Here is a 26548-nt window from a genome sequence, read left to right on the forward strand (position 1 = left end):
TAAATAAAATATATAATCGCGTACACAATAAATATTATGTTATATTTTATTATATTCGAAGATACATCAGTCTTTCATTTTTCCTAAAACAATTATTTCTTAATATAAAGTCTGTATAGATAAACATAAGAACTTATATATATATTAGGAGTAATATAAATAAAAAATTGAGAAACAGAATTTACGAAATATACGAATTAATGTAAATACATTGTTCGTCTGGTGACGATGGTGTAATTAATTTTTATTTCTGAATGCAATATTTTAATAAAAAATTCTTTATTTGACGCTTATTGAAAATATAAAGATCCCTTTGTAGCAAAAATCGAAATAGTTATCGCTCATGATTTAAAAAACTTTTACTTGAACTTGGTTCATGCAGAACTCAATAGATGTGTTTCTATGGTATTTTTATGAAAATTCATTGAGATATGAACGTTAAACGCGTATAGGGACATTAGAAAATAAGAATCTGTTACCAAGATATGAGTTCGCGCGCGCGCGCGTGTGTGTGAGGGAGAGAGAGAGAGAGAGAGAGAACGATTGAGAAAAAGAAAGAGAGAGAGAAAGCGAGAGAGAGTGAGAGAGCATGAGCGATATAAAGATACGGAGTTCATATCTAAGCAACAAGTTTGGAATAATTCGTCTTAATCAATTCCTAAACAAAGAAAATTTCTACATATGAATCATCTGATTAGAGTTAGACGACCTTGTGCATACAATGCAATTTGTTTTCTTAGAGAACGATATAAGACTACTTTTTCATTTCATCTTTTATTTTTATTACAATATACCGGTTTTTTAATGATGTTATTATAAATGTGAACAAATTTGCAAATTAAATGATAGTTGCAGAACCTACGCGTATATTTATTATGCAACAGTCTTCGTTTCTCTTGTTTGCGCTGCAATATTATATTATGTCGATTCCTGAAACTTCTGTTGATGTACGTTTCATCAATTATTTTACTAGCGCGGTTAATCCATCCGTTGCGTTTTTATTTCCATCGAATTTTCGTTGCTAACGAAACTTTCCGCTTAAAAGCAAAATATTGTGTGACGGTGTGATGTATCTGGTGTTGTTACTCATCAATGTCCCATAACTGGTGCGACGAAATAATGGCTGACGCGAGAATTATTAGTAAGTGACGTTCGCATAACTTGTTAAGTTTTAGTACGACGTCGCAAACGAATTACGATCCAGACTAGTTTATGGGAAATTGTGTCTTGGAAAATGTATGATGTTTTCGACCGGATCGGGTGAAGTATTCTACAGGCAATTGCTGGATCAAGAATTCGGATTTATTTATGCTTAAAAATGTAACTCTTTCCGAAATTTTTAAACGTCTGATGGTGAAAACCATCTTTCGGATTTTTATTCGGAGCATCAAAATCTATTGTAAATCGTGGGTTATCGGATAATATTTGTTGAACAATCTGTTGAATCTTGTGTTGTTTAAACAATTTTAGAATTTGTTGTAACGTAAACGAAAATGTTTGATATTTCGTATATTGCGGAAACTCGCGAATAAGCGGAGAAGAAAGAGATTGAATTTTTTCGAATCCTCGTGAATGGCTCTCTTTCCGATCTTCCAGGTCTCCCTCGATTCAGCTGAAACGTGTTTCCGCGCAATTGCAAATACACAATTTTCGTCAAAGGCGGAACGTATCACGTTCTCGTCATGTTACATAACTCGTAGAGCATCATCTCGAGATCCGCCAATTCGAAAGGCCGAAACTCGATTTTCTAAAAGCGTTATTCGATGAAACAATCCATTCGAGGGATTTCTTCAAAATCAGAAAATTGATAACATTTTCAATTCTTACTTTTTGTACGAATCAGTTTCGAAAAATATTTTCATCAGACAAAATGACAGATGATATGTAGTTTCTGCTATATTAAGCGTTGCACATCGTTCAAATATTTTTAATCAACGATCGAAGCTTGTTGATTGGGAAAAGTATTCCAATATTGCATTCCTTCGATAAAATATTATTTGATTCCAGATTAAATTTTGATGAAAATATTATTTGTATGCACATGAGTACAAAGGCAGTGCAACACGGAAATAAATTAACTTTTATGCTTTGCACTTTAATAAATAAGCAGCCAACAAATATGTCAATTTATTATTTATCGCACTCTGGTTAATCAAATGACTACATCAACTCGGCTCGGTATTTCTCATTTAGGCAATAACTTTCTCTGTCGGCACTGAAAGAATTCCATTTTTTTTTAAAACAAAAAATGTGTCCAAATTCTTTCCTGAACAAGAATATGCCATGTACTTACAAAAAGTGTTATTGATTTTGTGTAACTACATATTATATGTCGGCACGTCGAGTGCAGAAAGGCATCTTAACTGTTTCGAGATTGAGTACACAGTACCGATACGCACTATTTCCTCATTTAGAGTGAACTAACAGATAATTTTTCCATGTACGGAAATTTGTACGCACGGGTAAAATGACCCCTCCTTTCAAGGGGGTGGCTTTAATTGACCTTCATGCCAAAACGGAGCATCAGCTCGTAAAGCGTCCACGCGGACCTAAGAGAGAGGCTTTTTTCAGCATTGGGATAGGGAATAATAGATGCAAGCGTACTTACACTTCCTGTGCCACGATGACGAATAAAAACATTAGGGAAACAGGGAGTGGGGAGGGATGAATTCGTTGACGCTGGAGGGGAGGTTCCGGTGGGCCGCCCGGCCATTGGAGATTTTATGGTCGAATAGAATTAAGCTGGGGAACCGGAACGTAAGTCGTAAACGAAACTCGGACAACAAACTCTAACGGAACGTCGTAATAGTTAATCCTCTTTCTGTCTCGCGCACCGCGTAAAATTGAAAACAAAGGCGGGATCCTCGGAGAAGAAAACGGGCGCGACGCAAGGCAATGGGTCGTGGCGCCGCACAGCCAAGCAAATCGTTATTAAAGGTTTCCGAGCAAACGAAGCAGTCTTTTAATGAATCTCTTAATTAATCTCCTTGGCAAATATTTGATTAACAACAGTGAACTATGGATATTTCCAAGCCACTTATAAAGCTTCGAATGACTTTGCAAACATACAGACTGTCATTAAAATATTCGGTTACCTATTATAACGGAACAACTTCTTCAAAGATGGATCAAATGATTTGAATTTCTTTGAGATGTTAGAAGGATTAGTTTACTAGATAATGTGTAAACAATTTTTTGCTAATTTTTTGCTAATTTTTTGCTTTAAAGAAAGAGGCTAGAAAAATTATGTTTTTCAAGATCTGAGGAGTTTGTATACACATGCTGAAAGTTTCATCGAAAATTATAGTAAACTGAGCTTGATTTCTTTAATGGTAACGTATCTTCTTACTTATTTACTAGGTAAATGTGTAGCCCGTTCTGAAATGAATTCATCGAACTACAATTTAATGGTCTCTTAAGGTTATTCAATATCATGTTGCCCTCCGAAATTTACATTTGATATAAATAAAGGAATTGTTCTCTATCTCCTTTACCAAGAAAAATGAGCTTGAATTTAGGTCTTCAGACTTAATAATTTAATTTAATAACTGTAGACTTGTGTTCTGCACTTTCTTGAAAGTGAGTTTTGAATGGCTATAAATGCCCTCGAATGACCTTAAAAGGCCAACATATTGTACGTCAATGAATTCGTCCCAAAATGGAGTTCGTATTTGCGGAAATAAAAATATACAGTTCGATATAAAAAAAATCATAGATCAAATTGAAATCGTTAAGTTTACCGAAACAAATCTTATGATCATTAAAAGATCTTCTTTCGGAACGAAGATCTGTCTGAAATATATTTGAACAAAAACCCTATTTAGGGAACCTGCGTAGATCAAATTACTGCAATCTTATACTTCTTTGCAATACATAATATTTATGCTTTTTAACCCTCGGACGACGGGCCGCAGCAGGCGGTGGTTAGGTTAATTCTGAGCTCTGCGGCTATTTCACGATTACTATATGAGATGACGTATGCAGTTTTACGTTTCTCATGTGCGTAAATATAATTATTACAGAGAAATAAAAAGTACGATTTAATGCCTGTAAATTCAAATGAAAAATTGATTTACGCATCGAGCATAATGATCGCGCCCTGATCAGCAAATATTAACAGGGAATCATTATTTCATTTCAAGCCGCAGACGGTGACAGCGCTGCAAAAATCTCTGCACAAACGCATAGCGATGACCAGTCATTTATTTCGTAATTTCCATCGGTCGCGGAGATTATTCAATGGATTAAATGAGAAAAAGATGGACATTATTGAAAATGTCACACCTGTCAAAAAATAATTCGAGCGTGTAGCAGGCGCGCGGCTCTTCTAACAGCGGCGAATTCCGTCAGAATTTTATATTCTTGACGCGACTGTCGTCTCTTGACTTTCTTGACACCCACGAGCAGCCCCGTCCCCCTTGGACCAGCCTGGAATTTCAATTATTGTCAACTACGCTGAATACGTTGAACCGGAAACGAGAGACGGGAAATGAGAATTAGGGAGAAGCGTATAATTCATGACCATAAAGTTGAAAATGGAACGCGTAGCCGGCTCTCCCGTTCGCATTCAATATTTCAACGATGATGATCAACTCTTTGAGAGCTGCGAAAGGGGCGAATTTAGCGAAGGGTGAGTTGCTAAAGTGGATACTTTGGAATCATAATTTCACTGTAGCTTCCGCGCACATTATCCTTTACCGCACCGTTTCTTTGGTCTAGTTACTTTGACGGAGGTTTTTTTACATGCAGAACGTCGTTTCTCAAGGCTGATGAGAACAAAGGACAGACGAAGCGATGTGTTAATTATTCAATGATTATACCTTCTAATAGACTGAGAGAAAGAATTTTCGCATAATTTAATTTTTATTCGTAGTTTATCTAATAAGTTTGATAACGGAACTGGAGGCGGAAAATAATTTTCAACAGAAGTGAAACAACTTATTTCAGACGCACGGAAACGTTTAAATCAGAATTCGCGTTCAGATAAATCGATTCAACCAAATGCGTAATTAATTTCTCAGATAAAAATATTTAAATCTTTATGAATCTAATCAATCTTTACGAATATGAGGACAATAATTTAATAAATGCTTTTAATAAACTATTTTTGAATGAGTAAAAATAAGAACTGCATTTATTTTTTAGTCTTTAATAAAAATGAAATGCTATATATATGTATAATGTAATAAGATAGAAATATTAATAAATAGGTACATAATGTATGTTCAACTTGTTCAAATATTGTAAAGTAATTTCATCTTCTTCCGGCTGTCCCATTAAGTCAATGTGTCTAGGGTCAATCGAACTAAAAATCTCGACGAGTAATGTGTGGTTCTATTGGGCTGGGCTGGCCTCAGAAAATAAGATGAAACATAAAACCTTACAAGCCAAGTAAGTAAATTACACTACGTACAGCTGTATACGGAAAACATGGAGCCCTAAATGATCCTTCTGGACTTAAGAGAACATTTCGTTCCATACCTGTTTCACATGAAAGCGATACGAAGTACAAATTTCGGCGATTCTTGTTCCGCGATACGTACACGTCCAAGGCAGGATTGCTGCAATTACGAGTAAACGGGGGCGCATTTGAACGGGAACGTTCGAAGTTGCGCGGAGTTTAGAAAAAGTTGTTATCGCCAGGGCGTAATCGTTACTCTCGGGAGCGACCGATGTCCCTAACGAAACCCGCCTCGCTTGCGTGGAAGCCTGAGAAATCGTCGGCGAGTTAGCTCGCGGCGAGAGACAGCAGCGTCGAAAAGACTGTATAGGTGTCTTTGTCGCGTGGCTTGAACACGCTCGCCGCCGCGACGATAGGATTCGAAATCGAGCCTTCGAATATCGTCTGTCTGCGGTTTCGCGACGTTCAGACGGTCTCCCTCAAACGTGGACGGCGGCGCGGCTTGTATCTATTTAAATCGATTGACACCGGCGGGCAGGCGCGCATGCAGTGACAAACTGAAGCGAAACGAGGAAAATTTCCGTCTCGATTAATCCGCCGTCCCTAATTAAGTAACCGTGAATAAAATGGGCTACCGGGCATGCAACAATTTCCGTCAAAGTACAGTGTCTGTTTCGTGATTGAAGTGATAATTGCTTGCCCGATTCGGCTGTTCCTGTAGAAACTCGACGGAACATTAGTCGATTCCGCGAACTCGGACAAGTAATTACACCGTCCCGGCGCGCCTTTGAAGCGGTGCCATTTCAAAAGTAATCTTCCGTCGGAAGCATGGTGTACGAGTTAAAAGCAAAATCACGACGCAACTTAGGCGAAATTCTTGATTACCCCGATGCGTATGCGTCGACGTCAACGAACCCTGTGATTCATAATTACTGGAACCATTGAGCCGACCGTTTTGCCGACCGTATTTACTGGGACCGTTCTCCGTTTATTGTGAACCATTTACTACGGTCGATATTCGACACTGCTTCGAGTTGATGAACTTTCGTGAAATGTTAAATTGTTTCATTCGAAATTTCTCCTGAAATATTAGAAATATCCGATACTGGTGATTATCGAAAGAGTGGAGCATTAATATTATTAAACTTTCTGTGCCCACGTGAGGACGACAATGAAATGGGGGATGAACGGGAAAGAAAGGGGGACAAGAAGAGAAGGAGAAACAGTGAGAGCGAGAGAAAGGGAGAAAGAGAGAGCTGGAAACGGCAGAACGAGGTTCAATGACCGTTAATCGTCAGCCGATTGGAAATGGGATTCTCGCATATCTCGGCGTTTCAAGCCGCAGCACACGCAAGCCGTGAACAGAGATAGTGCCTGGCAGTCGTCGAATCATGATCGATCGAGGATCGTGATGATCGCACGACGCGTTATTCCATGATTATCGTTCGACACGTGGATTAGTAATTAGACGGACAAGGGAGCACGAAACAACATCTGACTAACTAACCAGCTAAGCCGTTTCCTGTTGTTCAACAGCTCAATCGACGAGCAGGCTTCTTGCTAGATTGTTGAATGACTGTACTCACATGTTTCTCTGTCTATGGAACGTCGTCGAACAGTCACTTCTCTCGTGGCGACGAGTCCGTATGCACACTTCACTGGTCCGTCAGTCTCATCGTTAACGTCCCTGCTGTTGCCGTCAAGAACAAACACTCGCGTCTCATTCGATCATCTCGTTCACGACGCTCGTCCTGCGTAGCATGCTTCCCGATCGGCTTTCCGAGTCTTTAGTCGGATCTTCATCCACGGGTCGTTGAAGAAGCTTCCGCTCCTCTAAAGTATCTGCAAAATTCACGGCAAACCAGTCCTTCCTCCGTAAATACCGAATAATCGACGTACAATTCCCATCGAAACGCGTTTATTCGATCTAATAGACTAGTTCAGCAGCTCTTTATCGTCCTCGTCTAATGTGATCACCGCGAATATCCGTCCTGGTAGGCATAACCCGGCGTTACCTCGGCCTGAACGTCATGCTGCACCGATTACCGATCACCAAACTTTCATTGAAGTTCTACCACCTTCTTGGATTCAACAACTATTTCACCACTCGCGTTCGATCTGCCACGCTACAGTTTGATCACAAAATTCCCTTCGATCCTCTACAAAGTTCCTGCTACGTGTCGGCTGATCGAGTTTTCTGTCGTTCGCTCTTCCCAGCCTTTCGCTCGGAAAAGCGATTCAAGAGCGAGCTGTCCCCGAAGCGTTCCCGATGTGTTCGCGTCCCTTAGAAAAATGTTTAGCATTCGGTTATCCTCTCAGCGACGACGCAACGCCGGCAGTCGAGTGCTTCCCGATTAAATAAATAAGGGCGGCTGCAAGGCACTTCGAGGATCGCCTGTCACACTCGGGTAATCCACGAGCGAACAGCTTGTGCTTGATCGAAGGATTGTGAAATCCGATAAATCATCGGCGAACTGGAATGTCGATCGAAGACCAAGAGACAGGTTTTTGCAGATAGAACATCCGGCAGCAGTTAGGTGCTCACGGACACGCGACGAAGAAGACCTTCCCGATTTTCGTACGCGTGGTCCGACGATCGCGGAAGACGCGCGGGCACTGGCTGCGCCAGGACGATCTACCACCCCCGGACGAGTGCGCGAACCGGTGCCGGGAGGATGGCGGATGGCTTTCGAGGGGTGGCCGCGCAAGAAAGAGAGACACCGGGGAGGCAATCAGCCGTGGTGGGGGAAAGAGAGAGACGGAGACGGGCACGTTACGCATGGAATCTTCTGTTCGCCGCTCTCTTTTTGGGGAAGACTACCCCTGACGATCAGCCAAAGTCGACTGCTATCTGGGTTAGTGGACCCGTGCTACGACCCTGACCACGCCATGAATTATACAGACCGATATACACTGTCTTTTGACACGTTCACTAGCGAACAAGAAAGTCGCAGCTATGCATCCAGTGTCGACCATATACTTAAAACCATTTGAGAAATGGTATGACTGTTTTAAAACTGGACTAAATGACTCAAATTTTTCTTAAGATGATAAAGAGACTAGTCTACTAGACAACGACTAAAATGCACCTTTTAACTTTGCTATCACTTGGAATGACATAAAAAAAACTCTCACTTTCCAACTTTCCTATCTGAGCCTATAACGAAAATTAAAAAAAAAGATGCTTTTTGTAGATCTCGGTTACTTATATGCATGGTGAAAAATTCATCGAAATCGGATAAGCTATAAACAATTAAAGATCACGTAGATCGCAGTTTTGTCACGATTTTTGGCACTTTCGACAGTTTCTTAAACCTTTCAATGCTTGTAGCTTAACTCAAAGCGCATTATTTCGTTATAGGCACAAATACAAAAATTGGAAAAACATTAGCTTTTTATATTCTTTTGTCACTTTAAGTAACTACAGTTAGAGAAGTTCGTTTCCTTTCATTTTATTAACTTTATAGTGATTGTCAGACATAGTTGAAATTTTTCATGCATAGTTGAAAAAATCTGCATCGATTGCTAAAGATCTTCCAACTGAACGAGGGTTACGGAAACAATTGTTGTAATAAATTTTATCTGTTCTATTATTACATTATTAACACGAGCTTCACGTGACCTAAAGTACAAAAATATTTAGAAAATTGTTCCTACTGTAAGTAATCATTAAATTATTTCTATTATTTCACTATCGATTGCCCAATTTATGCCCATCGTTATTATGAAATATTTTGAATTTTCTACAACTATAGATTAAAATTGTTTAAATATATTCTATATATATATATGCACTATACATATATTTAAATGTACGCTATCAGCTTATTTTCATCATAATTATTTCTTTGAAATTGACTATATTTTTAAAAATACGTAGGAAAGTAGAATAACTTCATTCAAGCGAGGATTTTTCCTTAAAGAATTGTGTAAAGGGACGAAAACACTAGATCTACCAAACCAGTCAAAATCACTGGTTTCTAATTTTTTCTTTTGCAGTCGTTGATGTCATAAAATTGCTTCTAGGTGAGATCCAATTTTGTTATTGTTATAAAACAATATTACTAGTCGCGTTTTGGGCTAGGCACTTCTCGCGTTAAAGAATTGAAATTTTCGGTTCAGCACAGATTCGTTTGTAAAAAATGCCGATAAATTGGATAGCAATGAAAGATAACAATTTTTCTATAACCCATATCAAAATTCAATCAACAAATACAGGAGATTAAAACGATATTTTATTTAGCGATTTATCGCTTTTCGGCCATAGATACTTTCCCCTTAAATACAAACTCAGATTCTGAAATCATAATGTATTATTTACCTATCAAGAAGAAAGTTTTAACAACCTTATAGAATTTTTATCGAACCAATTACGATCGCTCTAAACCAATCGAATACGACACAACACAGAAACACGCGAATGCGATCAAACGCGATCATGTAACCAAACAATTTGTAAATTTTTAATATATTAAGTGTTGATCAAACTCGACTCAGTTCATTTTAACTAGACCGTGTTAATATTTAACTTCGTCAACGTTTCATTATCATTGCAACTGAGCGGGGGAAGCTTTAAGAATCTACGATAATCGGTACACGAATAACAATACACGAAGGCGCTACAGAGGTCTTACATTATAGGAAGTTATAACATGCATAACAAAACATAGCACGGTTTCGGAGGATACGAAGTCCATATTCCCAGCAACAAAGAAGTTACAGGGATTGTAAGGTTGGTAAGAGATCTACCTACAGGTCGCAGCATATGATCAACAATGTATAAAGCGCGTAAACATGTTTACCGCAACACAGTTGCAAACTTACAAGTTAAACCGTGGTACATAAAGTTGAGAAGTGTCCGCACAGTTCATCGTTGACGCAACTATATCCGCATCGCCTTTGACACGCTGAATGTTAAGAGTTTTTCGAAAAATGTCCCTGACCATGCCTCCACTTTCAATCACGAGATCATTTAATATTCGCGTGCCGGTCGCAATAATTGGTCCACTTCTCGTGCTGAAAACCCCTGAATAAATCTCAGCGCCGTTAAAGCAGGCTGCTTTTGATCCTGCACAGATTCAAGGACACGAAGCTGCCTCCGTGAAAGCAGTGTGCGCGTGTGCATGTGTTCGCGGGCTCGTCCGGAGAACAAGAAAGAGGCTCTTTTAGCGCTCGAAAGGCATTCAATAAGTTCTTGCATTCAAAGCACGTTAGGCATCTTATTGAGCCGACGAAGTCGCGTTTCATCCGGATTACTAGGCTTACTCGACCATGTCGTGACTTTCCTCCGCGTGCAGAAAAGTGCGCCGAGCTTGGACGAAACCTGGTTTTTCTCTTCTTAGCGTACACTACTTTCCATAACTTCTAATCGAAGGTTAATTCAAGCAAGACTTCCGTCATTTTTGCTTAACATTCATACTGTTAATTGCTGCTGGCAAGATGTTTGGTAGGTCCCTAATAAGGTGGAAATTAATGTAATGGAACAGTGAGGGAGCTTATGAAGCGTATTTTGATTCTGTCGAAAATATAATAGTGACGGATTTTTGTGATTACAGATTCGGTGACTGCTGTATCTGGAAGTATTTATTTCGATGATGACTGACGTATAAAGAATTGCTTGGAATGTGTTGTTATTATTATTTTATTTGAGCCTCATTAATTGCATGACGCATGCGCTCTGTTAATAGCCAAAGTTAAATTGGAAATACAGGACACTCAAATACGCGACAGATTGTTACAAATTTATCACTCGTGTAATCATAAATGTATTATAATGTTCCATGGACAACCGTTGTGCGCGCTGTCGTTTACATGCAGTGAAGTATTAACGACGTCCTTGATGTCAACTCGTACGATGCGAAATATACGTCGACTATTTTGTTTGTACTATTTATTGTATCATATTGTTTGAACTTCTCGCGGAAAGAAATTCATATTGAATAATTACTCGAAGAATTTCCGAATGATTACCAACGTAAACGTTTCATACTTTCAAACAGCAGAAATAGCGATCAGTATTGCAGCGCTTTATTTACGCGTACGCGAGCTGCGAAATCATCGTTTCCCGCATTAATACCTTCACAATTGAAATTCTAAAATCATATCAATTATGATAGAGTCAATACATTAATTTCAATCGTTGCAATTTTCATATCCATTATCAATATTCCATCAAACAGCAACCCTCCTGACGTAACCAAAGCAACTTAAAAACGTAAATTACCAAATATAGTAAATATCATATTCAAGGCTCGTGAACATTTGCGATGTATTTTAATGTATATTATTAACATTTCAACGGATCGTTCCCTCTACAATGGATATTTATTCAAATTCTCATACGTTCATCGCAGAAATAATTACACGAAGGGGGAGCACCATTTTTTTTATTCTTAACTGTGTGTATGCAACGTTATTCGAGCTTTCCAGAGCGTGGGCTTATCGGGCGGTTGGGAATAGGAACTTCAATAATATTTTTTCTGTATATTTCTGTCTTGCAATAATATTTCTTTTAATACATCTCTCTCTCTGTGATTATTATCTATAATATTACCCTTATTTATAAGAAATAGTGCAAACACCATGTACATTCTTAAGACCATAAAATGAACTATATAAAGCAAAATGAATATTTCTGTGTATATCGTATTTATAACTATTACGGTTATAGCTTATATATAGATTATGGATTTTATACAATCGCAACAAAATCTTGTAGATGAAACAGAAAACAATAAAAATATCAGAAAAATTTGAAAACCCTGTTACATTATTTTAAATCTATGAAATTGAGTACTAATTGACATAGTCTCCTGCTTAATAAATATGATTGCAGATGCTTATGCTGAATAAAAGACATCGATATCAATCGTAAGAAAATAAATAGAAATTTATTATCATTCTAACAATCGCGATACATCGGAAACGATGTAGGATCATTAACTTCTCTGATGTCTGCACTGTTTTATATTCTGTCTATTAACTTTTCTTATAAATGCATAAAATCGTGCCGCTTATGGAGCCGACTTATTTGAAACGAACGTGTCAAATTATCTTATTAGAAACAGAGAAAACACATCCTAAAAAAAATAAATAATCCGAATTTTCATCGGAGGAGCTAGTGGGCATTAAAAATTTCTGCGAACGTTGAAACGCAACGGCCATGCGTGCCAAACCCGAAATCCGGGATAACGAAATGTTTTGCAGTCGGAGAAACGGTTGGAATTAATGAAAGAGCAACGAATAATGCAAGAACGTTGAGTTCGATCGCAGTTCGAGCCATGAAGCCAGGCAAAAGAGACGAGTAGGGCGTCCAGCCAGCAGAGCAAGAAAACGAGAGGGCTGGATGTCGAACGGAGACAGAAACTGTGGCATGCTGCTTGGCGAAACAAAGACAGTGAACGCGTGCAAGTCGTCGCCTCCTTCCGACACCCCCTGGAGTACCGAAGATACCATACAGAGAACCAAAGTCGCTTTATCTGGGTTAGTGGACGTCGACCCTGACCACTTCCTACGCAAAGAGGATTGAAATAGACTCGCGTTTATCAAGCGTATCGCCGTTACGTAACTGAACGGAGGAGCCAACGTTCACCATGGAAATCCCAAGAAAGATTTCCGGTGGAGAACTTCATTTTTCCGCGTTAGCCGGTAACGAGACTCGACTCGGATGAATATTTTCTCCTGCAAGTTCCGCGGCGACTAACTTTCCGCGGTGATAAAGTTTTCTTTCCGGAACACCGAAAACGAGCTACCATGGTTCCGAAGCCCCCGCTTTCGAACCGGACTCCTAAGGTCGATCGAACGGCGTGAATGGCCGCCGGTATTAATTAAATTGAGTGTGGCTCCTTTTTGTCGAGCACGCTCCAATGAAAACAAGATGAAAATTGTACTTGAACTGAAAAGGGTTCTGCGGCGTCAGAATGCTTCAGCCACGAGCTCGTTTTATAGCCTTTCATCCGTTTCTACCTCCGCTTTTCTTTATCTGTGAAATCCTTTTCCCGTGGCTCTTTCTTCGCCGACTTTGACATTCTCTTGTTAGCACGAATTACCTGCTGACTAATTCCACGGATACGCTGTTGACCGAGACCGAGACGCTTCTAGAATTGCTTCTTGCTCGTTTTATCGGTAACATACAATCGATTACGGGATGTCAGGCTTTGTAGATGACCGGTTTTACAGCGTAATTTGAGCTGGAGTAGATAAACAAGAAAGATAAGGATGTTGTTCTGATTGAAATTGTTTACTCTCGATTTTATGGAGAAATCGATAGTTGTGAAGTGAAGAGGTTCGTCATCGACCAGCTGTTCGATTAATATATTATTAGATGCAGTGTTGAGAACACGATTTTTATTCATCGGAACCGTAAAATATTAAACTGCATGCTTGCTATAGATTGGAGGACCACACCTTGACATAACCAGTGTAATGCGAAAACCGCGCAACTCAAAACCACTTGCGGGTTGAAGCTTGTTTATTTTGGAAGCGACCTGAATAACACTTCTAACTACTTTGACTAATAAACGACTGAACTGTTTATATTGATTGATGGACAAACTGTACATTATCTTGATTAACTGTTTGTGCATTATATGCTATAATAATATTCCAAGAAATCATATACTTGTGTAAGTACACCAGTATGTGTAATAAAAACTTGGAAGATTTTTCCTTTTTTCCCCTCAATTTTGTGTAATCTTGTTTATGTAATAACTTTGTCTCGTTATCATGTAATAAATTCGCTGGCACAAAGTCTTATATTTACGTAGATTTAATTATAAATATCTTAAAACGTATTTTTTATTTCAGTATAATTATTAGTATTTTTCATAGTTGTCTCTAAAAATGTCAGAGTCCCGTACCTTGAAATTGAAGTAGAAAATTTTAATGTTGTATAAAAATTCAAACAGTGACATTGGATTTTAAGTAGTATGAAATATGGGAAGATTTATTTCCCTGTGCAGTTAAATTTAGCAAGATTTTGGGGATAACAAATGGAAGTAACAGTAGTTGCCCAGACTTCGCTCGTATTGCACCTGGTTAGGAAATTAGTACATTTAGTTTCTCGGGAACACATTCGGAAAATATTATCGTTTGTAATATTAATGCTAGTGTTCACAATCATTTACGTTGTGAATGTAGATGGTAGTTTGGAGTCGTTGATCTCAACAAGTGACAAGTGCAATAATTCAAGTTTAGCCACTTCTCGTTTCCAATTTGTTACCGTCATGGCTGTTTGTGTCGTATGGTCTTCTATAGGTATTAAACGTCTACAATTTCAATGCTTCTCAAAATTATGGTATGTGCGAAGAACAGAGCAAATGTTGAATTCATCTCACGACCAGTTGTCAGTCCGAGAAAAAATCACAGCTACGTACTTTTAAACGGTTCCATTCGTCAGGATGATTCGTCGAAGCTCGACTGTGTTGCGCAATTTTTCAGCTCCATCAAATTTTTTCATGTGTTTCGGTTCGTGTCTATTCAGCTTCGAAACTCTTGTTTAATTTTTACATTCCTGCATTCGTACCGCTGGGGTCTCTGATCCGTTGATAAATTGAAGAGACGCGATTTTTCTGCGGCAACGCGATGACAAAGACGAATCTCTGTCGCTGCGTTCACACAATTTCAACAGGAAATTCGTGACACCACGAAGAAATAAGAATCAGCGATCTCTTGTCCACGGATGGATAGATTGCGGATTGCTGTTTTATAAATCCGATTTACTATAAATGTCCGACTCGCCCAAAGGCTGACCGATGTTTTATTTCATCTGTTCTTCTTCCAAGAGCACAATGCAGCATATCACAGCTTTGACAATTACGTCCGCTAGCTTCACAAAGCCGTTTAAAATATCTTCGATTATGCCAGTAAACAATTTCATCCACGTTGCTTAGCTTTTCCGAGCGGTTTGACAATAAGATAAATTGTTCTGTTCATTGTACGAAAATTCCACATCGTACGAGTTAAATGAACGAATGTTATGATCTCAGGTAGCCACTTTTGAAAAATAAATATTGACATGATGGCATGTAAATTCTATAAGTTTTTACTTTGGAACTAAAAGTCAAGGTTTCAAAAGGAAAGTAAAAAAGGAAGCATTAATCTTCAAAATTAGAGTTAATTATGAAACAATATTCCAATGGTAAATTTATATGATAATTAGAGAACCTTGTGTTTCGGATAAGAGTGAAAATGCGTTCTGATCTATCGTTGTACGAAATCTCATGTAAAATATCTTAAAATATAACGGAATGTAGATAAGAAATGTGGACGCTGCAAGTATTAAGCTGAGTTTAGGTTTCTGTTATGATAATTTTCTACGAAATGGTAACAAATTAAGAAATTATATACCGACAATTTCTTAAAAATCGAAAAAGTGTCTTTTCGTGAGCGACTGTATGCGGTTAAAGGTAAACAAACGTCCCTTGAAAAAAAACTGTCTCGAGCCATTAAACAATCCCAACGAGCCACGATTCTTCCCATTTTTTTTCTCCTCGTTGCCAACGCGCGCGAGCCGTGACTAGATTTCACACGACTGTCACAAGTCCTTGATGTCTTGCCCCAGCAAGGAAACAAACCAGTTGCCCGGGGGACCAAGAAAGCTGCTGACACATTTCGGCGGATAATGCTGAAATGGTACGGAATGGTAAATTCGGATGGAAATAAGCCACAGTATCCGATATTTTAACCTGGCACATGCCACTGTTATCGACCCGATACACCTTCATACCGCACAAAATGTATTTTATCAGATCCTTTACCTTTTTCATTGTATTTCGTCGAAATACGACGAATTCTTGTCACGAGATTAATTAAATGTGAAATGAAGTGGTAATTCCGAACGTTCCATGAATATTACATTTCAAAGAAAAATTAATAAACACGTGAATTATTACGACCGCGTTCCGAACATGCCTATGGGGCTTATGGTTATACAGCTTGTAAACAAAAATAGATAATTTGGGAAGAGAAGATACGATTATTTGAGCCTTGCGGTTCGTTTTTATAGTCACCGCTGATCAACAACTATAAAAACAAGCTCCAATAATCGTATCTCCTCTTCCCAAATTGTCCATTTTTATTTACAAGCTGAAGGCTGATTGGAAAGAATTTGCTATACATATTTATTATATCCTGCACATCTAAATATTTCCGTAATTTTTATTGATATAAAAAGAATATGCCAGCATAAATGTGGTTAGTTCAAAGCTAAGAATATTATTAATAGATAATAGATAATAATAGATGTATTTCCTTCATTGGTGTAGAAAGGTAATATTCGGATATATCTGCTGCTTGCTGAACATGAATCTCATAGCTTCATTATTATTATCAACAACGCACGAAAATGCTGGAAATTTTCGAACCAATATAAACAATACGCTGGTACTAATACGTTTTAGTCTCAAAGGATTCGGATCGCGATAACAAGCATGTAATTCCATTCCCCCTATTTACCGAACGTGTGAGCCGGCTGTTTTTATTGTTTACAATTTCTGCTTCGTGGTGTTATCCATTCGCGACAAATGTACACGGCGATGATTGAGTACCGGTTAACGAGTAAATAGATTTTTCTGGAATTCCGATTTGCACGAACGGGGATTTGCGCGAACTGGAAAGATGGAGGAAACAATCACGTTCCGCACCGCCGGTCAAAAAATTTCAATCTGCTCGTTATTAAAACTAAATGTACCTACCCCAGTATATTCACGTACGCGTGTTGCTGCATTGTTCGAATTTACCAGGGATAATATAAAACATTTTGTAAATTATTTTATAAAAGTATATTGCTGTAATAAGGTTATTATTATCGTTCTGCTCTCTGTGATGGAGCTGGATGTGAATGCAAGTACAATTGGATGTGTAAAAGCAAACTGAAGCTTTGACGAATTATAATCGAGAAATTGTTCATATCACGACACGATTCTAAATATTAACACACTGGCTGTTACACCAGAATCCATAAAAGTCGCACAACATCGGAACAGCTTATTTCATAATAGAAGAATAGAAAACACAAGATTTATTACAGTAATGTCTTCTGTGACCTTCTTGCACCTTATACATTAATAATAATAACAAAACTTTGATTTATTTCATAGATTGTATGGAAAATTGAGTTTTATGTTTTATATAAATATTACGTCGTCTAAACAGAGTGGGCCGGAAATCGTAGTACAATCGAGCAGGGGTTGATTCTACCTGAAAATATATAAAACAAATTGGTGTAACATTTTTTTATCCGGGGCTCCATTTTCGAGAAAATCGAGTTCAAAATCTGTCCATCTTCCTAAAGGATTTAGTTGTCTATTCTTCTACAGGCACTTCCTTCGGTCCGAGATAGTGTTTACAAACATTGGATGAAGGAAATATTCCATTTACTACTCTCCGTTGCTCAGAAGACCGCTGAGAAAAGTGTAGGACCGGTCCCCACCAACCCAATCATGTAAACACTCTCGCAGAAGTAGGGTAAACGCGTTTCCCTTATTGGCAGAAAATGATTTTTTTCTATTAGCCCCAAGTTAGCCAGAACACCTGAATTTCCATGAAATGCAGGACTCGAGTCCAGCCGATTAAAAACAAACAACGCCACATCACCGTCTCGCCGCCCCGTAGTCGCTACTTTGGGCTAGGAGCACATCAGACACGTGTGCCTATGTTTTATATGTGTCGGTGTGTGTATTATTTATGCGACCACGGGCGAGCGAGACGCTCGAGATTGTATAACAATCGTGACGAAGTGAAACAGACACAACAATTACAATATGCAAGAGCGTTGACTTATCCCTAAAGCATTAATTTCAGATGCTTCTGATAAACACATGATTATCTATAATTTCTAATTACTAATTAACATTTAAGTAACTTTTTATTGCATTGTGCAGCAACGTGCTGTGCTATGCACACATTTTTTATACTTATGTTGTATCATATGATTTTTTTAAGCGGTTATTAATATGTGTTTAGTATTTATGAAGTATGAATGAAAATAATCATGTTTTGCTCGTGCAGTATTACTCTCATGTTCGCAGGCTTGTAATGTATTATTCGAGTAAACGAATTTTAGGGATATCTTACGCCTACATTAACGTACAACGTTAAGAATTTGAAAGTAATATTGGGAAACGGGAAAATGAAATACTACGCATAAACTAAATTATGCAAGGGGCAAGGGGAATCAGTCGTCGCTCCGCCTAGCCTCTTCCAATTTTCAGACTTTTGATTATTATTGGCTAAGTTACGCGCTGAACAAGAGACGTGATTGGGTGGAGCGGATGACTGATTCCTCAATAGAAGTGGGTTTCGGGAGGTCACAGAAAAATGGTGACTACGGGCATGCTGGTGTGGCGGAGCGAGCGGAATGCCCCCCCCCCCCCCCACCCCGTGCCACTCTGTCGAAACAACTGACTTCTTCTGAGTAACGAGCAGTAATTACATAGTTCGCAACAAAAGCGATAGAAGAATAGACGACAACTAAATCCTGTACTAAGATAAACAATCTTCAATGTCGATTTTCTCGAAAACGATGACCCAGATAAAAAAATGTTATACCAAATTCTTTTCTTATTTTTTCACGTAGAATCACACTTCGCTCGGTTGTGCTACGAATTCCAACTCAGTACTAGACCATCCGTCCACACCTATTAACCTTTTAGGCACGACGCGCCACTATAGTGGCTTCCGCGGATGACATCTTTCAGAACGACACGCCACTATAGTGGCTTTCGCGGATGTCATCTCTCTGGACGACGCGCCACTATAGTGGCTTGCTCTAGTAGCTCATTCGCTCATCGTTTGAATCAAATAATCGTCTTCATATGCATTGTTTCACACTTCTTTTGTCTTCACATCGATTTGCAACAGTCTACAGGGTGTCCCAAAAATGTCTCGTAATCCGAAAATGGCGGGTTCCTCGGATCATTTGAAGCAACTTCTTCCTTTACACAAATTTTCTCCGAGGCACCGTTAACGAGTTATTAACGAAAATCAGTGACCCAGCTCAGCTGGCGCGAGGCGGCCGAGCCAACAGCGCCAGCGGTCGAGCGGTCGAATCCCAGCTCAGCTGGCGCGAGGCGGCCGAGCCAACGGCGCCAACGGTCGAGCGGTCGAATCCTAGTTCCGCTGATTGGCTCGGTCGCCTCGCGCCAGCTGAGCTCGTCTCACATTGATCACAGTTTTTCGTTAATAACTCGTTAACGGTGCCTCGGAGAAAATTTTTGTAAAGGAAAAAGTTGCTTCAAATGGCCTGAGGAACCCGCCACTTTCGGATTGCGAGACATTTTTGGGACACCCCGTATGTACAGTACACAGACTCTGTACAGTACACATCAGACTCTGCCGTCCAGAGAAATAGTCTCGCGCAGAATTCAGCCGTACCTAAAAGGTTAAACTGGAGGAGTGTGATTTTTACTGAAAACTAGAAAAATTTGAATAACCAATTCGAGCACGCTCTATCGAATGATGATAGTTCCAATCTTCCTTGGTGGCTGGAAATAGGATTTTCAAACTGGAAATCATATTTCTTTTTTAATGGGACCTGATATTTCTTTTTGCATATTCAAATTGTACGAAAACAAATATGAAAGTCTTCTCTGAAACATTTTTCTCGAAAATGCATGTATCAATCACGAAAATCGTTTAATCGATTAAGTTACCAATTTTGCTACATATTCGATTATGGTTTGTTTATCTGGCCATCGCTATCGCAGCTAGAGTACATGTTGTTCTAGCATGACGTATGTCCCACATATATATCGAGAGCCGTTCATACAAAATTGAATGCAATGTTTCCTAATAAGTGAATATTCTCTTCAGTCATCTGACCTCATCGTATTTGACTGTTATTTTTGGGGAAGAGTAATGGACCTGGTGTATCGGCAACGTCCAATCGCAACAGAGAATACGATGAAGACAATGATATTCTTCGTGCTGTGGGTTCCTTCCAAAATAGGGTAAACAGAATCAGTTTTTAGTTTCCTATAAAAATAGAAGTGGGCAGGTGACCTAGGACAGTCACAGTGTTAACATTGTAGCTTGCCTCGATGTCATATTTTGAACATTACGCCGCTACAGTGACTCACTTGTATTTTTCCGATCGTACTAGGAGAATAGAACTGTTTGTATTTTTATCTTTACTCAACCGTAATTTTATTTTAAGGTGTAGTGCAAATCATCACACATCGATTTCAGTACTAATACAGTTTCGGGCAGTCCGTGACATAACTTGTAAATAAGAGGTTGAGCATAAACAAGTGATTTGAAACTCCTGTATATCAACGTACGCACTCGTTCTGTTTCAATCAACAATGTGTCGTGCTGTTTCGCGAGCAGTTAATAAAACGAAACCAAAAGCAAAAAATTGGAGCCGCATGTAACAGAAGCCGCGTTCGATACTCATCAAAACGACTCGACGCCAGCGGATCAGTGACGGATAGTTGCAACGTTTGAAGGTCTGTATGTCGGCGGGAAAGCGGCGCTTCTGAATTGTCACGAGCTGCGATGCCTACGGGGACGTCAATATTTCCATATCGAATCTTTCCGTCCGAAACGTATCGGGTGCATCGTGGACACGATATTGGTGCATCGCGTGTCGAAGATTGCTTCTTTCTCGGAGAAATGCATACCGCGTGCAACGCGAATCGCGCGGCATCGACGTTCGGTTGGTATGATGGGGGTGGGGTGAAGAGAAGAGGATGACGTTTCGCGTCGCAACGTTTTTTTCCTCTGACGAACACGTGAGAGGAGATCGTCGACGGGCCGGCGGCGACGAAAAGAAAAAAGAACAAGGAAAAAAAGAAAACGGGGAAAAAGGAAAAATGTTACGTATCGCCGCGAATTGCTTCGTGTTTCTCGGTTTTTTTTCCTCCCGCAATCAAGCCGCTCCAGTTTTCGACGGCAGAGCTTCTGTCTTTCTTCCGTAACACTCGACCGACAATCTATATCGAGGGAAGCTGTTCGCGGCTGCTTTTTCGCAGACGTAGGCTGTCTATCGTTGTTCACGCTGAATGCTTCTACGATTACTCACGGCCCCCTCCCCTCCATCATCGGTACTCTTTTTTGGCGACGTCGATACCGGTCGAGAGTTAGGTGTCTATTGGATAGGTGGGAGTCGATCTGTTTAGCCGGTTTTGACGGGTGAAATCGTGATCCTTAACTGTGAGAAGTGAACGTGTCAAGATATGGATAGTCTAGAAGTGTGGTCGGTACCAAACGGTTCTTGGAGGATCTCTCTTGTGTTTTGCTTTGCACTCTTTTTACAGTTTAATCTCTTAGCTTTAGAGTGACACGTTTCTATTTGTAAGCTCTAGTAACACCGTGGGGCGACCCAAAGTAAGGTCTAAATTTTTGAAATATTATTTAATGTTTCTTAAAAGTTGTGGTTTCATTCTATTTAAGATATCTTAACATAATAATCACCGGCACTCACTCGATGCTTTTGAAGAATCTACGAGCCACAGTTAACTGTTCAGGAAATACAATGCCTATAATAAAATCAAATGTCTTTATTATCGGAGCTTATACGTAAATATCCAGTAAGTAATGCGTTAAAAATTGTAATTCTTTGACTCGGTTTTTGTTCAAAGTAAGATGCTAAAACTTTGGAAGTTGTCTTTAAAGAAATGCTACGTATGTTTTCATTTGTAAGCGAGAATAAAATTGCAGGGGCTAAAAACGTAAAACGTATTCCCAAAGCATTGAAATTGGATTCGAATGTGACGTGATTTGGTAAACATTAACTTGATGAATTGCATGAGAATATCACGTGGTTCACTTTTGTCATAGAGATCAGATGCACTGTACATAATATCTTGCAACAAAAAATAAGACTTAAGTGTCACGTAACGTTTGTAATAGTATATGCGACATCATAGAAGCAAAATAACTAATCTTTGGTGTCGAAAGGGTTCACGAAGTTGATTTGTTTTCCCATACTGTGTTACTTCCAATTAGGGCACGTTTCATTGTAACTGCGATAAAAGCGACGGTAAAAGCTGGTAATCTATTATGTTGTCCCAAGAGTTTGTTTCGTTTTCGACTGATGCGTACAATTTGGATTTATTGTTTTAATCAAGTAAATGGTGTGATCAAATAAACGAAACATTAACTTCGTGACATACAATTTAATTCTCATGTTTCGAATGAAAACATACTATTCAATCTGGATTTGAACTCTTTATACATGCAATGGTAAAAAATAAAGTTGGATACTTAAAAATCAATGTGATAATAGAATTACATATAATTATTTAAAATGAGAAACTATAAGCACGTAGTCGATATTAAATACACACATATGATATTATAAAACAATGGATTAAGAAATAACACAACAAAGAAATTATCCCATTGTTTATGTATGCTCGTATTTAACACTTTCTGTATATATGACTGACACAATCTTTTTTATCAATCTTCAACGTTAATTTCTGTTAAAAATTACCGAGTAAGACAAGCTTTGTTAGGATCTACGTATCATAATTTTAAAAGCAATTTATAGTAAATCCTATCTTTCCTATTCTTAAATTATAAAAAAAAAACTTACCTTATGATTTTTTCTCCCAGCAATGCTTAATAAAATGTTGAAAACAATACATAGAATGTAGTTTTACGTTAGCTTCACACTTGTCGTCGTTGCAATCGTTTATCGCAGCCAATCCAACATAAAAAAAACGCAGCCTTACTCGTATCTTTACAGAATAAATCTAGCAATGCTTGAAAATAACGACGAGATCTCCACCGCAGGCAAAAACTAATCGACCTGTAATTCACGGGTTTCCGTGGTGTTTACACGATAAAAACCGCACGTCTGCGCGGGAAATATTTGCTTCCGACGAATATCGCGGTTCCATAAATATCAGAATTATCTACCTCGCTGCTAACCATTATTTTTCAACCGGTATATCCAATCAGTTGAAACGGAGGTTCATTTCATAAAATCATTTTTATGTTCGCGATAAAGGTATCCCCTCTTGAAAAACTGCTGCAGACTTCTCCCCATCTCAGTTTATCGTATCAACGATATATCGCGTTATTTTCTGTAAATAAGCTTTATTAATTATACTCGATCGTGTACGATCATATTAAACACGTTAGTCGGCCATGTATATGTGTATTTTATAACCGATAACTATACCGTGGACAGCCTTCAGTAATTAATTCAATTGCAATTTGATTTCATGCATTTCTTTGACGCGGATTAATAAATGCGAATTTATTTTCGTATTGTATGTTTTATGGAGAATGTTGGTTATTGAAAGAATAATTGCCCCAATATTGCACCAATTTTGCTGTCAATAATCATAAGTAGTACCAGTAACATTAAATGAAGCAATATATATTAATTCATATTAAATAGCAATATTTTAGTTTATTTCATTGAACTACACGACCAATGGTAGTGTAAAAATATGTACATTTAAGTAAATAATACGTTCTATATACAATCCAAACACGATCTTGTTGTGTTCAGTTAATAAATGTACATTCTTAGATTTCCTAGAACCATGAATTTCGACAACATTCTAATTCGAATCTCCGTGCGTTACTGCTGAAATATACAATAAATTTACAGTATCGGAACAATCAGTCTATTAACGCATCTCACGGGAACAAATGTCACCTCCCCCTCCGCGATTCGTATAAATTATCCCCACTGTCACCCGATCAGCAGGAATCGAGGTCTCGCTTATTCGCACCAATATTTGGGCTCATTGTTCATAAAAGCTCGAGTGCTTATATCGATTGTCAGTGTCTTGGATCGACGCCAAATCGTTCGCCTCTTCCGGGAAACTACTAGAACAACTTTCATCCCCGATCCTTTCACCCTCTCTTGCTCTACGCAGTTGCCGATTCTCCCTTATCGCGTCTACCTTTATCCCATGGAACTAGGCGCAAAATAAGTATTCTTGCTTTTTACTGTTCCGGTGTTCTGCGTTTTATCGGGTTTACCGGATTCGTTTTCACGAGGCGAATTACATAGGAGATATAGAAACTAGTTCACTAATTTTTAACGTGCCTTCACTTTTTGCTGACTTGTCGCATACAAAAATTCTGAAACGCTTTAGTTGAGCCTCGGTTGTAGTTTTCGTTTCATTTAAATACTTTTCTTCCTTTAATGATTTTCCTACATACGTAAACCTTTTGTCTTCAAATATGTTTTTTGCGTTGCCGCAATATTTTCTTTCCTTAAATGGAAGTGCACATTTTTATATTCACGGCGTCGTCGCACTATGCGCCGTTTATATGAGCGTCCAGGACAAAAATTATAACTTCGAAGCTAATTTTCGACCAAAATGCCTTATAATGATTTGTCAAAGAAAATACAACGATGCATCGATATGCATAACAAATATTCTTGTTTATTTTTTATTGAATAATCGAATCTTATGCTTCCATAACTGAATGTTCGCGTACCAAGCTGTTGACCGGTTATGGTTACATATTTTGTTAAATAATTCTGAAGAGTGCAACTTAGACAAAAAAGGTTTTATAATATTAAAGTATGCTATCTGACGAATATATCGGAATATGTACCCCACCACAAAATGTCTGTGATGTTAAAAGTTTACTTCCATGGATTCCTGCGAGAGGTGCTCTCTCTCTCTCTCTCTCTCTAATATTTCTATCGATACTCATCGATACATTAAAATTTTTAATTATAGTTAAGCGTGGTGTTACTACGGTAGTGTTATTGTAGTGGGTATCACACACGCGTACACAATAGAAACTAGTCACCGATAGTACGAAAGATTCACTAGAGCATCTAACGGACTACATCAGAACTAAAGCTTTAAGATCACAGATAGGTGATAGGAGTAGAGATGAAATCAGTCCACCTCTCCTTCTCACAGCGTGGGCAAGACTAATGCAATTACCTATAACGTGATTACTTTCATGGGATATTGAGTACAACAAATTCAGGAATATTTGTGTTTTCAATGTCGGTCATGCTTGAATGATTGTGTTGTGAAACTTGTATGAATCTTGTGAACATTGAACAAGGTGCTTGCAAAAACAGATCAGTAGCATAGAAGCAGCCATGAAATGTCATTCTACTGTCAATAGAAGCCTATTCAGGACTTCCTATTTGGTAGAAATGTTTTAGGTCGTGAGATACTCGATAGTACGAAGCGAGCAAACATGAATAGAAACTCTCCGGAGTTCGTTTCGACCCTTTCCAAGAAATTCACTGATCGCATCTTATCGAAGTTTGATTTACACGAAAGTGCAGGATCGAACAGCGATAAGGGTTTATATTTTATATCGTTGCTCGTAATGCGGCCCGTAAAACCGTTCGACGTATTGAAACTTTATGCTCGACAGTTTACGATGTAACGTGAGAACTGTCGGAGGGGCGCGCAATAAAGCCATGCGAATCGTCGAAATAAATTGCGAGCCGCCAGTTCCGGCGAAAATTCGAAACCTTGTAACCATGATGTCGGACGTTCTCTTGTGTCATAGAACCGACACATTTCGGGATACTTGCTCCTGTTTCTTGGGGAATGATCGTCGGGAAACGCTTTTTCGAGGAAGTTCCGTAACGTTGTTGTGTTTTAGACCGATCGACTCTTGCGAGAAGACGCAGCTGTTGGGTTTATATTAGATCGAAGTTTTACATTTATCCGTTTAAATAATTTCAAACTCATAAGATATTCCTTGTCAATAGTGAAAAACTTTAACAAGACACTTTGGTGCATTGTATATTATTTTTTAATATAAATTAAGAACAGTAATTCTTTATTCACAGTGCCTATCCATTATCGATAAATACTATTAATTTAAAAAGAATTTGTACGTGATATTAAGTAAGTTTTTCACAGTATCAATAAGAAAGGAATAATTTTTTCAGTAAAAAATGGTTTTTCGGTAAAAATGGTAGTTTTAAAGTTCTAATGACATATTTTATAAAATTTTAAAACAAATTTCTTCAATTTCGTTGTGCTCAGGTGTGATGGACATTTAGCAAGCAATATATGTATTGTACATTCGATGAACATCCAATTCCATGATTCAGACCACTGTTCCTCTGCGACGTGGTTCATGAAGGTCGATTTATACTCGGAAGGTAGCACCGCTTCCTCCTTATTCTGTCATTAGCAGGGTCGTTAATTAAAGTGACAAAAACGAAGCCCTCTGGCTCACAGGGGTTGT

The 26548-nt window shown here is 38.5% G+C and overlaps 1 protein-coding gene across 8 annotated transcripts in view; it reads right to left on the reverse strand.

Annotated features, from left to right (window-relative positions):
* Positions 1 to 8033, reverse strand: part of LOC117225952 (glutamate receptor ionotropic, kainate 2) — a 252150-nt gene extending 244117 nt beyond the window's left edge. For 4 of the 8 annotated variants that reach the window (XM_076523370.1, XM_076523364.1, XM_076523366.1 and 1 more), the window contains exon 1: positions 6988 to 8032. The gene's annotated coding sequence lies outside the window, so the exon portion shown is untranslated. Of the gene's footprint in view, positions 1 to 6987 lie in introns of all 8 variants that reach the window. The other 4 variants (XM_033479841.2, XM_076523369.1, XM_076523368.1 and 1 more) reach the window with 2 other exon arrangements.
* Positions 8034 to 26548: the final 18515 nt, after the last annotated feature.

This window comes from Megalopta genalis, chromosome 6 (genome assembly GCF_051020955.1).
Source record: "Megalopta genalis isolate 19385.01 chromosome 6, iyMegGena1_principal, whole genome shotgun sequence".
Lineage (NCBI taxonomy): Eukaryota > Metazoa > Arthropoda > Insecta > Hymenoptera > Halictidae > Megalopta > Megalopta genalis.